Source organism: Gekko japonicus, unplaced genomic scaffold (assembly GCF_001447785.1).
Source record: "Gekko japonicus isolate JY-2015 unplaced genomic scaffold, Gekko_japonicus_V1.1 scaffold30, whole genome shotgun sequence".
Classification (NCBI taxonomy): domain Eukaryota; kingdom Metazoa; phylum Chordata; class Lepidosauria; order Squamata; family Gekkonidae; genus Gekko; species Gekko japonicus.
Window position 1 is genome coordinate 1,686,318 of NW_015168045.1, and position 17,044 is coordinate 1,703,361.

Here is a 17,044-nt window from a genome sequence, read left to right on the forward strand (position 1 = left end):
TATCCTACATGTATCTTCGTGTCATTAGGATGACTGAGGGTGGCTCAACAAACCAGCTGAAGCAGAGCATTTGGATTTATGAAAGCTACATGCTTTAGTTGGGCACCAGCAACTGGTATTTAGGACGTCAGTGGTAACTGTGTTACTCAACTATTCAAGTGTTACTAGTATGGTATGGAACATGACCAAAATAGACAGTTTGTTATGATTCCCCATGGATGTACCAATAGTATCTGCGTTTATTTCAGGTCAGTTTAATGAACTGCAAATTTACCTATAGTCAAAGGACTCCCCCCCCCCCTCATTCTCCACATTTCCCACCCAGTCTTCTTCATAACATTAATAGTGACTAATTTTCACTTCATTTTAAACATCATTCCTAAGCTTATCATGCCACTACTATATAACTGCAAGTCATAAAAACAACTCTTACTGCACCAGTTGATAGACACTGCATTAATATCATTTCAGTCTTCAAGCCCTTCATTAATGTATTGTCCCACTGAAATAAGAAAAGTTACTCTAGTGCAAGTCTCCTGAGGATACAGCCTTTGGTATTTTAAAGATTACCAAGTAATGAATGCTAAGGAGCTGTTGATAAACAAACACTTTTAGATGATGCACAGCAAATTGCTAAGCACTGCACTAGTAATTTCCAATGTATTTATAATATCAATCACTGCAAGAAACACATTCATTTTAAAGGCAGCCCAACTTTCCGAAATGGCTTTATAAACGTTCAATAATAACTCACTTATAATGAAGTAGACAGCCCTTAGAACTTTAGCAAGTGCTGTAAATTCATTTGTAAAATAGTTATTGATCAACTGCTTAATGAAGCATTCATAAACTGGCTGCACATAGCTTTACATCTAGAGTTCCATTCTTACAAAATGGTTTACTAGGTAGCTTTTCATATAAAACCCTGCACACATATTACCAACCTGCTCACACAGTTAAATCTAGCACATTTCCCCTGAAGTATACAATAACAAATACAATGTTAAGATCTTGATAATCAAAACACACTTTTCTACTATAAATACTTTCAGCATAACTCCTGATGATTAACTCCAGCCCGTATGGAGATGTTCCAAATCAATGCTGGATCCAATGACTGATCCAAGCCAGAGACGTTTCCACCGTGCAGTTACGGCGTGTGCAATTAAAATGAATTATATGTTGTCTTTCCTATCCCGTATGAAACATTGTTAGCCCCTGTCTAAAGTGTAACTGTAAATCACTTTGAGCCCACTTGTGGAGAAAGCGATTAATAAATCAAAAGGTATTATTATTATCATCATCATCATCATCATATTTGGATTTTGGAGCTCTATCCTTGTGGCAAAGAGCAAGCTTTAAAAACTGGCCCTCATCAACAGTCCTACTGCTGTTACTTTCCTAGGTCCTACTTCTTCATCTACTTTATGCTCTTTTGCCTGTATGATCAGAGCAGCTCAACCAATGGCAGCCAGAGTCAGCTCCTCCTGCCAACCCCTCTGTGAGGATGCGGTCACACTGGAGGCTTGGTGTGATCTGGCTGCGCTTCTCTTTGTGGTGGTTTAAATAGTTGCAGGAAGTTTTGATCAGACATCCCACCCTGAACCAACTTCATTGCGTACTCACCCCATGGCACATCATTCAGATTGTTGTAGCATTCTTTTTTTTCTCTTTCATACATACGCATAAGCATGTATCCAAAGCTCCAGCTCCTTTTTGACAGCTCCACAATCTCTCTGCCAAGTACTCCAGCCCCTCTCAGCCTCCTTCCATTGACCTCTCTTCCATGGAATACATGGGGGGGGGGGAGTACAGATTTACACGACAGTAGTCCCATTGACTTCACTGCATTTATCCTTGCGTCAATCATGGGATGCTCTCAGACTCTGATGCAGAAACAGGAGAGAGGGTTTTTTTGTCACTTGAAAACAACTCCCCCAGGGATTCCAGATTCAGAATGACTACTTGGCTGAGGCAACTGACAATACTAAGAGCACTTATATGCTTATGTGAACATCGCTACTTTATCAAAAAAAAAAAGGAGGCGGAAATGGAAGGAGAGGTTCAGACTTCCCAAACGGTTCGACTTCACAAGAGGGAGTTCAGACAGCCAGAAATGTGGAGTGGAAACACTGGCGTCCCTAAATACCAGACTTTCCCCGGTGCCTGATTACTTCCAAAGTGAGGCAAAGCAGGGTGCCAATGACTGGGGCATGAAAGGCAGATGTTGTTGTCTGATCATGCTCTTTAAATTCGCAAAGGTAACGCAACTATATCAGCGTGAACTGCTTGTGTGACTGCAGCCAGATTGAGCCATCCTTAAGCAGAGTTATACCCTTCAATGCCCATTGATTTAGAAGGGTATAACTCTTATATTTCTTTGTTTAAAAAAAAACAGAAAAAGAACAAGGAGAAAGAACTCAAAATCCAGCAACTAAATAGAATTTAAAGAAAAAGAAAACGTATATATAAAGTAGAGACAAAAATATAACAATAGTAGTAGCAGATCTACTGGTAAATTTCTATAACAGGTTTCCTAATACCTAAAAGTAAGTCCATGCACAATTGTCTTCTATATGCCATGCATTCAAATATTGATAAAGTTCTAAAATCCTCAATCCACTGATTTACTGGAGGTGGGCATTTATCTCTCCAATTTAGTAATACGAGACGTTTAACTGTAGTGAGAGCACAGAAGGTACATTTTTGTTGACCATCAGTCTCCAAGTGATGTGTAGATTATAAGGATGTAATCTTCATCTTCATCATGTCACATGTTAATTTGCTGTTCAGCCTCTGTCTATAAGTCTGAGAGCTCTAACTTCCATTCCAATGCATTTGAAAAAGTGTGCATGCACACAAAATCTCATACCTTGAATAAATCTTTGCTGGTCCTGAATGTGCCACTGGACTCTAAATTTGTTAGGCTGGCATTGTCAGTCAACTGAATCACTGCTAGATGCTACATTCCCAGTCATTATTACCACAAAATCCTTTAATGCATTAGGTTATTAATTTAGGATATGAGTGTAATGTCCTTCTTTGTACTGTCATTTACACCAATAGGCCAGCCACTTTTAACTCCAGAAGTGTCCCCTTACTCTCCTGCAACAGAGAAGATAAACACCCTGTCTCTTAGGGGCCCGTGTGACCGGACCCTTAGATTTTAAAGGCTCTATTTGTTGCCTATTTTATAGTGTTGAAATGTATTCCTCTTTATATAAATCTCCCAGCTTGTTTGCCAAAGCCTCCACATAGAGTTAAGGGTAATCTATTCTGAATACCAAACATTCTGCTCCAGTTTGTGAATATCCCCTGAACCATCTTTTTCCATTTAAATTGGAATTTTCTCTTAGAACAAGTTGTACTTTAAAAAGGAACATGGGGACATCAAAGACCTCCTCACTCATTCATGGCGAGTACAATGCTTAAAAGCAAAATGGTGTCTCTAGATTGGGGTCATAAGCAGTCTGGTAACTGAAGAGAAAGACAGAACAAATTACAGCGAGTCACCCCACTTCAAAGAAAAAGATGCTGTAAGGTCACCTCCATGCTTGAGAGGAGACGGATGAAACCCAATGACAGACCACCCATCCGTTTGTTTATACCTCTCCTAGATCTAAATCAGAGGCTTGAACTGACTGGTGTATGGCAAAGACAGCTCATACAACATACAAACAGTAATCAGATAAGCTTCAGTATTGTACTTACAACTGTTCTTTCAACCTTCTTGTTGTTCTGTTGCATAGTTCTAGTTGTTCAAATAGCTTTAATAGATAATAATAATTATGAGCCATAAAGTCACAGGTGACCCCCTCGAATGGTTTTACAAGGCAAGAGATGAGCAGAGGTGGTTTGCTATTGCCTTCCTCTGCACAGCAACCTTGGTCTTCCTTGGTGGTCTCCTATTCAAGTACTAGCCACGGGCAACCTTGCATAGCTTCCAGGTCTGGGCTGTTCAGGCTGCTTTAATAGATTAGGGCCCCAGTCACACGGGCCGGATATCATGGGGGAGGCGTGGCTAATTGCCCTGGAGGAAACTAACGTGCGGCCGTCTGAGCACACTTCCCGGTCGAGGTCCTGTGGTTCAGGGAAAATGCCGATCAGACGGGTATCCTGCAGCACGGCACAGAAGCCATGCCGTGCGATCGCACTAGCAATTGCCCTTTGTGTGCATGCACTGTTGGGCGCTATTGTGCAACCTGCGGAGACAAACAGCGGCGGGCGGCGGATGCCACGTAAGTCCACCGGGAACGCGATCAGACGCTCGCCCTTGGCCCGCGGTTTCAGGAAACTAGTACCTTGTAGGTACTAGTTTTTAACTCCGCAACTTCGGTGGGGAGCCACGGGTTCGCCACGGGAGCACTGCGCTTCCCAGATGTTCGGGTGAGATCACGCCCGGAAAATCCGCGGGACTCCCATGCCTCTCCCGCGGCAACTTTGCCATGTGACCGGGGCCAAAGATAAACTAAAAAAGCCTTGCTAAAAGATTTGGAAATACTGCTTAAAACTAGGCACTAGTGGCCTGAACTGGGGTTCAGGAAGTGCTTGTTATGTTCAAATGATGCTAGAATTCAGTGGCTCATTGACTAGGATTCAGGAAGTGTTTGTTAGGTTCAGATGTAGCTTAGAATTCAGAAAATCCTCTCTTCTTGGAGAGTCTGTAAGAGCTTTATCTGTTTGGCTTTCAATTATGTGGTGCCACCTACAGGACAGCATAATACAGCCAATTTGCTTTCTCTTTTATCTATGATCTCTATAAAAATACTTCCTTGTAATAAGGGATTGAGAAATACACCGAAGAGATAAAGGTTTGCCATTCAATAAAGTGTGAAAAGCCAGACATTGTTGTGTTAACAAGAAATGCATTACAAGAGGAAATGACATAAAATCCTTAAACACCCAGATTTTGGAGATCACTTCCACTAAAAAAATAATTTTCAATCTGGCAACATCGTTAGAGATTGTAAGAGGAGATATGTGTTTATTAAAGGAAAACTGGATGGCACACTGTGTTTTTTTTGTTTGGAATGTCCTGAATTTTTGCAGGGGGTTGGACTAGATGACTCTGGAGATCCCTTCCATGATTCTATGACTCTCACCACTCAACAATTAAGGATATATCAATCTCCAATTCTGATATATTTATTCCCTTGCTATGTTTTTACCCATGTAAAAAGGTAAAGGTTCCCTTGCTCGAAAGCCAGTCGAATCCGACTCTAGGGTTGCGGTGCTCATCTCCGTTTCCAAGCCGAAGAGCCAGCGCTGTCCAAAGACATTTCTGTGGTCATGTGGCCGGCATGACTAAACACCAAGGCGCACGGAACGCTGTTTCCTTCCCACTGAAGTGGTACCTATTTATCTACTTGCAATTTCTTGCTTTTGAACTGCTAGGTTTGCAGGAGCTGGAACTAGAGATGGGAGCTCACTCCGTCATGCGGCAACTCGGGTCTGGAACTGCTGAACTCCCGACCTTCCACAGCCTGCAGTTCAGCGTCTTAACCACTTGAGCCACCGCAGCTCCTTTTACCCATGAGCTGAACACAAACTGATGATAGCCATATAAACTAAGCTTGTTATTCATTTAATGTTAAAAATATTATCATTATTCTGTATGCTAATTTACTGCCCACCCTCTATATGTATGACTGTTATTTCTATTTCCTTTTCATTGTATATAAAGAAGCCCCCACACACACAAAAGCTCATACCTTGAATAAACCTTTGTTGGTCTAAAGGTGTCCCTGGACTCAAAATGTGTTCTACTGATTCAGACCAACACAGCTGCCCACCTGAAGAGAAAGATATTGCATGCATGTGTATCCTGGAAGCAACTGCTGAGATCTTCCTAAAGCACAACAATTCCTGTCCATGAATAATTTTGCATAGCTATTTCCAGTTAGAGAGCTTTTCTTCACTTTTTCTAACTTTTCAAACAGAAAAAAAATCTGCTTGTATTATGCTCCTGCCAGGAAAGGAACATTTATTCTGCAAGAAATAGGATACTCTCTTACATGTAGTGAAAGCAGAGTCTCACAGAAGACAGGCTAATTAATTCCATTTGTGCCAAGCAAAAGCTATCCTTGACAACAGACATGCATGTACTCTCACACAGAGAGAGAAAAAGAGAACCTAAGAAAAAACGCCGCTAATAAAGGGGAAATTGTGGTGCTTGTTATTAAAATGATACTCACACAATTCTAAACCTCTTTAATTAAAAAAAAAATCAAGGTCACGAAAGACCTTCGGGAGTCCTGGTTGAAAACAGTGCTCAGTAACAGACCTGCTTTGTAGGTAGAAGGTCCCAGCTTCAGTCCCTTCAACTCCTCTAAAAAGTAGCGAGTGTTGGGGAAAACTATAGCTTGAGACCCTGGAGAGGGGTTACCAGTCATATGGGCTCAACTGAATCAATGCTCTGAGATACAAAGCAGTGTCATGATATAGTCATGATTTCAACAGATATCTAGGTTGTGGGGAGTAGGTGAAGACACTATAATTTCCAGACAAAACTTTATTGATGCCCTAACCTGGATAGCCCAGGCTAACCCAATCTTGTTAAATGTTGGAAGCTAAGCAGGGTCAGCCCTGGCTAGTATTTGGATGGGAGACCACCAAGGAATACTGTGACACAGAGGCAGGCAATGGCAAACCACCTCTGAAGGTCTCTTGCCTTGCAGAACCCTACAGGATCACCATAAGTCAGCTGTGACTTGACGAAGAAACCAAACCAGACCATTGGTTCATCAAGCTAAATATTGTCTCCTCTGACAGGCAGCAGCTCTCCAAGGTCTCCAAAAGTCTTTCCCAACACCTTCTACTCTTTAAGAGGAGATGCAGAGACGGAATCTGGGAAACAAACAAAAAAATGTACTCTTCCACTGTTTCCCATTTTCTATATGGTAAAACACAGGGCTTTCAGCACAAGCACTGATGCCCAGCATGTCTGTGTTGAGCTATGAGCAACAAAACTTACAGGATCACAGCATTTTCCCAATGTTTGCATTCCATTTCCTTAACCCCCATTATATGTAAGACAACCAGAAAAGACTTACAATTAGATTTTTATTAAGGAGTTGTTATCAACTTTTGGGGTATTACGCATGTACCAGCTGGTAACTAGAAGCTGCCTCCTGTTTTAATTTGGGCATAATGTTAAGCACATTCACAAAGTCTTATTTATTGTGCAATATAGCAGTACCCACATCCACATTTTAAATGTCAGTAAATTAATAAACATCTATCTCGATCTGCTTTGCATCTGTTACTGTGTTTGCTGGCTTTATTTTATTTTGCTTCCTCCACTTACCACATTTACTCTAAAGGAAATCAACTCTGAAAGTAAGAAGACCCTCTTAAAATATTATACACACAAAACATGAATTATCAGATGTAACTAACTTGAATGCAAATCTAAGACAACTCCTCTTTTTTTGATGGCATGCCTGTGAAAAAACTCAATCTTGCATTTAGTTAAATACTGTATTAGCTCTCCAGTTTTCTAGGTAAGACTCTTATATGAAGAAGGGCTGGTAACATCAGTGGACATAATACAAATGCTGGGGGCGGGGGGGGGGAGAATGACAATGCATACACACATACACACAAAAAACATCCAAAAAAAGATTATGCCAGTCAGAAATCTGAGCTTTGTGTAGCATTAATCAAGACTGGGAGAAAGGAAAAACAGAAAAGGCATCCCTGCCTTGGCAGTGGCAGCAAGTAGAGAAGAGGTAAGCAAGACAGGCTCAGCATGCCCCATCCCCTCACCACTTGCTGGGTTGGATCCTTCTGATAGTCTCTGCTGTTCGAGGGTGCTTCCATTAGTGGAATGGAATTTCCCTCCCTCCCACTCCAGACCACTCATCTCCATGAAATGCTGTTCCTGGTGGGGACGAGGGACCCACAAGGAGCAAATCAGATGTCTGCTGCTGGGGGACAAGTGGTGAAAATCACCCCTTCTAACAGGGCCGGCTCACCCACTAGGTGAACTAGGCATTCGCCTAGAGCGTGGGCGGCCCTTAGGGGCACCAAAGAGGACCCGGGGGCCCCCCGCCAAAGCCCCCCAGCAGCTGCCAAAAGGATGCGGAGGGGCGCAGCAGCAGCGGAGCCAAAAAGAGGGTGGGGACGGGCAGAGAAGCTCTGACAGGACTTTCAAGCAGCTTTGTTCACCACCACCGCCTTAAGCCAGCCGGACCCTCGAAGGCGGGAGAGCGCGTGTGCCCTGGCCAGCCAACCAGCAGAAAACAATAGGTGAGGGTGCAGGAGAGTGGGCGGACGTGAACGGGGGGCGGCAAAGCAGCATGGCGCGCAGACTCCCTCGTCCTCCCCGCAGTGCCCGAGCGGACTCGGATGGCCTGCGCTGCCTGGTTGTGGGGGGCGCTGGTGGCTCCCCTGAGCCAGGGTAGGCGACCCGGCCCGGGGGTTGAGGGAGGCCCAGGCTGATGCCTGCCGGAGCTGCACCGCCACAGCCTCCCTGGGAGGGCCCCCCTCTGTGTGTGCACCTTGGGGTTTAGGTGAGGCAGGGGTGGGGCCGAGTGGGTGGACTGCCCCCAGGGCCTGCAGCGGGTGTGAGACAGGCGGCCAGCTGGGAGGTCTCCAGGCCCCACCGGGAGGTTGGCATCTGAGGGGGGTGCCAAGAGGCGGCCTCGCCTAGGGCGCAGAAACCCCTCGGGCCGGCCCTGCCTTCTAATAGTGGAAACTACCATCAGGACCCAACCCAAAAATTACATTTGTTTGTGGATTGTCCAAGTGGAATGGATAGCCCTTGCAACAAGGAATTCCCAAAGCAACAAAACTGTAACAATATAAATGGAATGCAACAAAATTGTAACAATATAAATGGTAATATCTAAAAAAACCCACAATTTATCCAATAATCCAGTATGCTCAGAAACAGGAGACTCTGGATCAAATACAGACTAAATGTTTCCGTAAACAAAAAAGGTTTTAATTGCAGAGTTGCTAATTTTCTCACCAGGTGAATAGCAAATTAAGCAGATGATAATAAATAGCAAGTGTAAATAATGAAAAAACTCCAGAAACAACTAGACGGCTGGATGTGGTATATTAGTTGTACAGTATCCCAGGCTAACTCTGATAAAATATTAACAGCAGGCTCTTCAAGTACACGGAGCCAAAAAACAAAGGAGAAAAATGATATTCAAGAAAAGAGATCTTTATAAATCTTGTAGACTACTAGACCATATATTGGTTGAAAACAAAATGGCTGCCACAGAAGCAGAGGCAGCCACCAAATGGCTGTCACAAGAAGCAGAGCCAAACACAAAATGTCCAGGAGTGAAGTCATGCATAACTCTAATAGCACTTACTAAAGTATGCAGTGATTGATGCAGTACAATTCTATCATGTAACTATGATTCTGGATGATATGTAGTAATCAGGGCTCATTTCGGACCGGAGCTCACCGGAGCAACGCTCCAGCAGAGAGGAGACCAGGGGGTGGGGACATGTAGCAAGCCCCACCCCCTGCTCCCAGCAGCCCTCCCCTCAGTCAGCCAGGGAAGAGAAAGAAGAAGGAAGGGGCTTGCAGAGATCTTAGAGGGGCTTTTGTCCAGCTCATGTAAAGAGAATGACCAAATCAGATGCACTGCTCCGCTTCCCCTCCTCCTGCTTCTCCCCAAGGCAGGAGTCCCTGGACAGACAGGCAGGTGTACAAAGACAAAGCATGGACTCATTTTAATTCCAATCACCCCCAGGCGGCTTATTGTTGCCATGCAAGCCTATCAATGTGTTTTTATGGACTGTATGGACTGTGCAAAGGGACTGTACAACATGGTGAACTAAAAATACCTGTTGAGACTGCACACCTGAAAGAGGGACACCTTCCTTTAGCGTTGCTGCTCCAGACGTATTCCAGAGTTACCAGCCATCTTGCCTGCTGTGAGATAAAGCAGTTCCATAAGCCTGCACAAAGCCTCAGATGTCATGCCATGGAAAACATGAGGACAGAGAACTCCAGACACCATTAGGAGTTTCTTCCAGCACATGTAGGCAACCCCTTTTCCTCCCTCTTCCAGCTACCTACAAATCTAATCAAGAGACTCTATTCATGGTTGCTTAGCAATTAATCGCTCACCCACCAGCAAGCCGGCTAGGGCAATCAAGAGACAATAGCCTTAGCCTGATGATTCAATCCCTCTTCATCCAGGTGCCAGTCCCCAAACCAAGTTACTAGATCTCAATATTGACCACCCCCTAGCTCTCCTCCCCCTTAACCTCTAACCAATAGCATGTTTTATGGGACGGACTAACAGAAGGTGTCACAGGGGGTGTGTGGCTAGCTCAGTCTGCCCCCCCACACCACGTTATAAAAGATGCTTCCCAACCACATGGTCTCTCTCTCTCTCAACCCCTCCACGACCCCTATTGAAGCTTTAACCCTCTTATGTCCAGCTTGCTATCCATATACCCTACCTCCATCTTTAAACTCTAGGTCTGCAGCCAGAGTTCCATGTGTTTCTGCTGGTTCAGAGCACGTGTTCCCCATGTTCCATTCTTATCCCCTCCATTCTTCCATTGGAACGGCTCAGTCACGAAGACAGGTAATTATTGCCCAAGCAATGAATATCCTGCTCATGCAAACGTCATAATTATCTATCTTTATTTCTTAGTATAAGTATAATTGTGTGAGTGTTTGTGTATTGTTTGACTGAGACATCTCCATCAGTAAAAGACATTACATTTTATCAATCATAGTCTCTGTGTCTGTTCTGGTACTTACAGTAAAGGTGGGACTTCTGTATAAACTGGTATGAACCCTAATTTGCCTATTGCCAATTAATAATCATAACTTCCCCAATATTAATTGAGAATTTAAGGCAATTTGGCTAACACTGGCCTCCCGCCCATCCCTCCAGGGCGCTCTACAGCCGTACCCGCCACGCCTCCCAGCCCACCACAAGTGGGTGTGTGGTGCTCGCCCAGGGTGCCGATGCCCGCTTGCCGATGGTGCTGCGCCCACTGCCTGGCAGCGCTGCCCCGCCACATGGTCCTAGTGTGCCCCCACTCTGCTCACTCACTCTCTGCCCTCCCAACCCGCCCGCTGTACCAAGGCTTATTCAGGTACAAGCTCTCCCACCTTCTGACACACTTCCAGTGATGTCAGGGGTGTGTGGCATATGCAAATAAGTTATGCTAATGAGTTATGCGGATGAGCTCCTGCACCTCTTTTTCTATGAAATGACCCCTGGTAGTAATGATTGCACAACTGAAGAGCACTTCCATGTCAAGACTATGGAAATATTAGATACCACAGAAATGTCAAGGTCAAGAAATTAGTGACCTCCCTGAGGTCCAATTTTGATTTAACAGACACTATCAAACTGCTGTTACCCCTGTCACTCATGAACTCTAAGGTGGTGCAGCATGAGAAGGCTGTTTTCATGGACTGCCTTGGTGTACCATGGGAGGATGAGTTCTCCTCAAAGAAAGAGGAGGAAAACCTGTCCCCATGGACTGCCCCAGTGTACTATGGGAGGATGAGTCCTCCACAGAGGAAGAGGAATACAACCCGCCCCCATGCCCCACCTTGGCAGACCTTTCCTGTCAGGCAGGGGTCTCAGGGCCTTCCTGAAGGGACCTTGAGCCAGCATGAATAACATCCCCTGAGCCAGCAGAGCCCTTGGGCCTGGACCTGCCCATAACCAGACCTGCCATTGTCTCCTGAAACACCCCAAAAGCAGAGGTGGCAAAAGGGCAAGGGCTGAGGCATGGACCAAAGTACAGTGGAGCAGCTTCCCATCTACTAACGAAATTATAGAAGAGACTGATAAGTCCCCACAAGACCTGGGCCCCAATACTCCTCATGAGTAGAGAAGCTGACTCAGTTTGTAGGGAAGAGCATAATGTGGGAACCAGTGGCACCTGTAGGAAAACTCCCTATATAATGCTTCAGAGAGGCTGCAGCCAGTGTGGGATCAGTATGTTTGTAGCTGTATTGATTACCCCATCAGTTGACTAATCTGTTTTGAAGCCATTCTTGCTATCTGACCCTCGGACTGCTTTTGACTCTCTTTTGGAATATGTAACTGAACCCTGGTCTGAGACCTTGGGCTATTTTCTGACTTTGTGTTATTGGCTCCTGGACTGTGACTTTTAGACTGTGACCTGAGAACCCCTGCTGTCAGACCCTGTAGTTACTAGGCCTTGCCTCCCATCTAGTGGCTAGGACAACTGTACCACATCAGAAACTGCACATTTGAATGTGTCTAGGAAACAACTTCCTGGGTTCATTCAATGGGTACATTAACATTTTTCCTATACAGAGATAATTTCAGTTCAGAAAGCTGTTGCATGTGTGCAAAACAGCCTTGAATCTTTGGCAGAGTGGGTATTTGAACTTAATCTCCTTGGTCTAAGTTCAAAAGTCCATTCTAGCACACCATATTGGTACTTTGCCATAACATTTTAGCTCCTCTCATTTTTATTATTTTCAAAAATAATAATTTAGTAGAATACTGGCAAACAGCAATTAATTCTGAACCAAGATCGGTGAATATTAATCAAGCTTTTGCAAATGGGATCATGCTGCTTCCCAGAAACCAGAAGGAAGAAGGAGATGTATTGCCAATTTTTACAACACACAATGACATCAGGGAAGAATAAACTAGCTACTGGTTTCTTTTAGTAGGCAATACAAATATTTTCATGCTATTTGCCCAGCTGAGACAGCCTTATTCTAGGGCAAGTCTTCAGAAAAGAAAGTCTTCAAGATGTTGCAGCTGGATCTTGATTTCCATTCTGTGGCGTGCAAGTAATGAATTATTGAACATTACTTAGTGAAGCCATAAGGCCCAAGTATTGCCTTGGGGAGATTAAGTCACATTCCAAATGACTGGCCAGGATGCTAGTACATGGAAGCAGCTTGGTACAGATCTTCTGTGTAGTGATTAACCACTGGGCCAAGAGTAACCAGTTCACACAGGAGGGGGGGAATCTATAATCCCTGAGGTAGCCTAACAAATCCCAATCGATGTGCAGTCCCAAGCACACTTACTCAAGAGTAAGCCTCATTAAACTCCACAGTGCTTAGTTCCAAGGAAATATACACAAGATCAAGCTTGTGTTAAGCGTAATTGCTTTTGCTCACACTTATTTCTTGCTGCCTTTTTCTTCTCCATCATGCCTTTTCTATCTTGTCTCCCCCGAACTACCAAATTTAAAACTACAAAATTCTCGGAGAAGCGGACTCAGCTTTTTGTTCGTCTGTTTCCATTAATGTATAAAACTAGGCTTGTCAAACCCCCGCTGAGGGCAGGGGAACCCCAGATTTCAGATCCTGAAACCCACTTTTTCAAAATTGGCCAGCAGGGGACAAAATGGCTGCCAGAGTGTGACGTTCAGTCCTCCAAGCAGGCCCGTAGCTACTGCAGGGCCCATGGGGCCCGCACCTCCTTGTTTTTAATGGGCCCCTCCCCCTAGGTGGAGTGGGCTTACCTACCACCAGGAGCCCACTCAGGAGGAGCAGCAGGAGCCACAGCCCCCCCCCCCCCACCCCCCCCCCCCCCCCCCCCTCCCCCTTCCGGGAGGTCCAGGCAGCTATGGGAGCAACAGCAGGGGCTGGGCAGAGGCGCCAGAGTCAGATGGAGCCCAGTCCTGCCCTTCAGAAGGGGGTGGTGTCAGCTAGCTGCCATGCTTTCTTTGTTTTCTTTCGTCCCTGACGTTTGCGCAGCCACACATGCTTGCTTTCCTTAGCTACCGTGGGTAACATAAGGGAGGCGCTCTTTCCCCCGTGCGAACTGGTTCAGCCAGACAGCGTTATCAGTATAACCTTGAAGGGGGGGGCTTGGATTCCACTATGGGTGGAAGAGGACGGGGTCGAGGCAGCCAATGAGAAAAGGCCCTGGATGCTGATCTGGCTGTTGCCAGGTAGAAGAGCCCCAGAACGCTGCCAGAGCGGCAGAGAGGAGAAAATCAGTCCGACTCCAGCAGCTCCTCGTTTCTTGTGCTGCTCCTTAGACTCCCCCCCCCATATTCTGAGTCCCAGCCAGGGGTTCACAATGGCTACATTCCACCCCTCCATTTGGATGGGACCCCCTTTTGCCAAAGAAGGCCCCCTGGAAACACCCCCAGCAGGACGACAAGGGAACAAACAGAAAGAGGAGCGGAGCCTGAGTCCCCACCAGTGTTCGCTCTAAGCTGGGTTAGTGTAAGCTAGCTCACAATTTTTTATCCTCCAGCTCACCCATTTTTGTCTTTGCTCAGGAGGAATGGCTCCAGAGCAAACTAATTTATGCAACAGCCAAATTGCTCGCTCACAAATTTAATACAAGTATTATTATTTATTATTTATTGTATTTATTATTTAGTTATTATTTAGAAGTACGAGCATGGCATGGCAGTACCGCACAGACATATAATGGCAGGCCCCCTGAAAAAAACATTGGCCCCCTGAGAAAAAGTTGTTAGTTACGGGGCTACCTCCAAGTCTCCAACTTAGGGAAACCATAGAGCTGAGGGCTAGAGTGTCACACAGCTGGAGGCACCCAGTTCCGTCTAGTGTGTGCTGGTGCGCAGGGATTCTTTCCCCCACCACCCAGGCCGCGCCACTCCAGCACACACGGATCCGGTGGTCTGGCTCCCGAGTCCATCATCAGTCTGAGGCAGCCCGCCAAGGAGTGGGCACTGGGCTCACACAGCAGCCCTACCCCCTTGTTAGCAGCAGCAGCTGGCACCCCTGCCCACTCCCAGAAGGCCTCACTTTGGTGGTGACACATGGTGGTGCTGGCATCTTCAACCTTGCCCTTGCCATCACCCACCAAGCCTCTGGAGTTGAGACAGGCTACCAGGAGCAGTTGCACCACCCAGGGAGCCCCTGCCTGGGAAGGTAAGGGTTGGTCTTTGGGTGGGGGCAGTGGGCTGGCTGGCCCGGCCTGGGCTCCTGAGTCCCCCCCCCATGCCCCGGACCCATGTGGCAGCCATCGGGCTGGCGGCAGTGTTCCCTCTAAGCTGAGTTAGTGTGATCTAGCTCACACTTTTTTGTCTTAGCTCAAGAATGATGGCTCCAGAGCAAACTAATTTATGCAGTAGCCAAATCGCTTGCTCACAACTTTAATGCGAGTAGCTCACAAAGTAAAAATTTTGCTCAGAAGACTCCACAGCTTAGAGGGAACATTGGCTGACAGGGATGAAGGGTGGGCCCTTGCTGCTGCTGGGCTCTTGCTCTAGCCTGGGAAGGTAAGGGTCCTGACCCCCCAACCGGCTCCAGGCCCTGCAGCATCCATCGGGAAAATAAGCAGCAGGGAGCTGCTGGGCTCTTCTGTGCCTGCCGGGGTTTCTCCTCTGTCTGGTAAAGGGCACCCACTAAGGGTCTCCTCCAGCCCCATCCGGGTGGAAAGAAAAAGAGAGGGAGTGTGTGTGTGTGTGTGTGTATGTGTGTGTATGTGTGTGTGTGTGTGAGAGAGAGAGAGAGAGAGAGAGAACGCCTGCGTGTATGTCTGAGTGTCAAGAGAAACAGCCTGCCTGAGGGGGAGGGGTGGAAAGAAAAAGAACATATGTGTGCGTGTGAAAGAGAGACAGAAAGTATCTCAGTGTGAAGGATAAGCAGCCTGCTGGGGGGGGGGGGGGAAAGAAAAAGAACGTGTGTGTGTGTGAGAGAGAGAGAGTGCCTTAGTGTGAAAGAGAGACAGAAAGTGCCTCCATGTATATCTGAATGTGAAGAGAAACAGCCTGCCTGAGGAGGGGTGGAAATAAAAAGAGTGTGTGTGTGTGTGTGTGTGTGTGTGTGTGTGTGTGTGTGTGTGTGTGTGTGTGTGTGAGAGAGAGAGAGAGAGAGAGAGAGAGAGAGAGAGAGAGAGACTGCATGTATGTATCAGCGTGAAGGAGAAACAGCCTGTGTGTGACTGCCTGCGTGAAGGCAGGCAAACCAGGGAAGGCCAAGGCAGGCAAACCAGGGAAGGCCCTGCAAGGAGCAGAGAAGCATTTAAATCCCTCCCTGTGCCTTCCCCGGCCTGCCCGCAAAGTGGGTGAGTCAGGGAAAGCCTGGAGAGAGGGCCCCCCCCCCACTTTCCCTGGCCTGCTGCCTTCCCTGGCCCGCCTTCGCCCGCTTCTGTGACTACAATATAGGTGTAATGTATTCTGTGCTGCCTAGAATGCATTAAGATGGTTGTGAATCATCTCATAAGGAAGCAATGTTAAGCTTCGTCTTGAACAGGGATTGAAGTTCAAGACTACTGCGTCCAATCAGGTTCAAATGTGTATAAGCGGGAAAGACTCTGATTGGTCCTTATTGTCTCAACCTGATAGGTTGTTTAACTGTATAGTAGGCATGGCTATATTAGCCGGGAATGTTTAAATACCGAGCAGCTGCAATGGGAAGCTATCAGAGAAGTTGTACCGGTTGTACCGTGTCAGAGAAGTTGATCGTCGAGCTGAAATAAACCTGAGTTTTGCTGAATCACTCTCTGGCTATTTTGTTAAGCACGGACTTAACAATTGGCGACGAGGATGGGATTCTAGAGCGGGTAGGCAGCCCCGCTGGTCCCAACCCCACGACGGACAACAGCGAGCCGCAGCTCGCCGTGGCAGAGCAGCAACAGGCACCACCTGAGCAAGTGGCAGCGATTGCAGCTATGGCCAATAGCCCGAAGTTCGAGGCCTTCGAACCAGCAACCGAGGACTGGGACGCCTACCTGTTGAGGTTCGGGTTCCACCTCGAGGCAAATGACATAACCACCGAGGAGAAGAAGCGGGCCACCTTGCTGAGCTCTTGCGGTAAGAGCGCTTTCGACATCGCCCGGTCCCTGGTCGCACCAGCGGACATTACGACAGTGCCCTTCAAAGAGCTGACAGAAAAGCTGAAGGCACACTTCTCCCCGCAGCCGTCGGAGATCGCATGCCGGCATGCCTTTTATAAAAGGGCTCAAGCTCCGAACGAAACTGTGGCAGAGTACGTGGCGGCTCTGCGTAAAGCTGCAAGGCCTTGCAACTTTACCAACATAGAGGAGGCTCTCCGTGACCGGCTGGTATGTGGCATGCGAGATGAACGACTGCAACAGCGGTTGTTCGCGAAGAAGACCCTGACGTG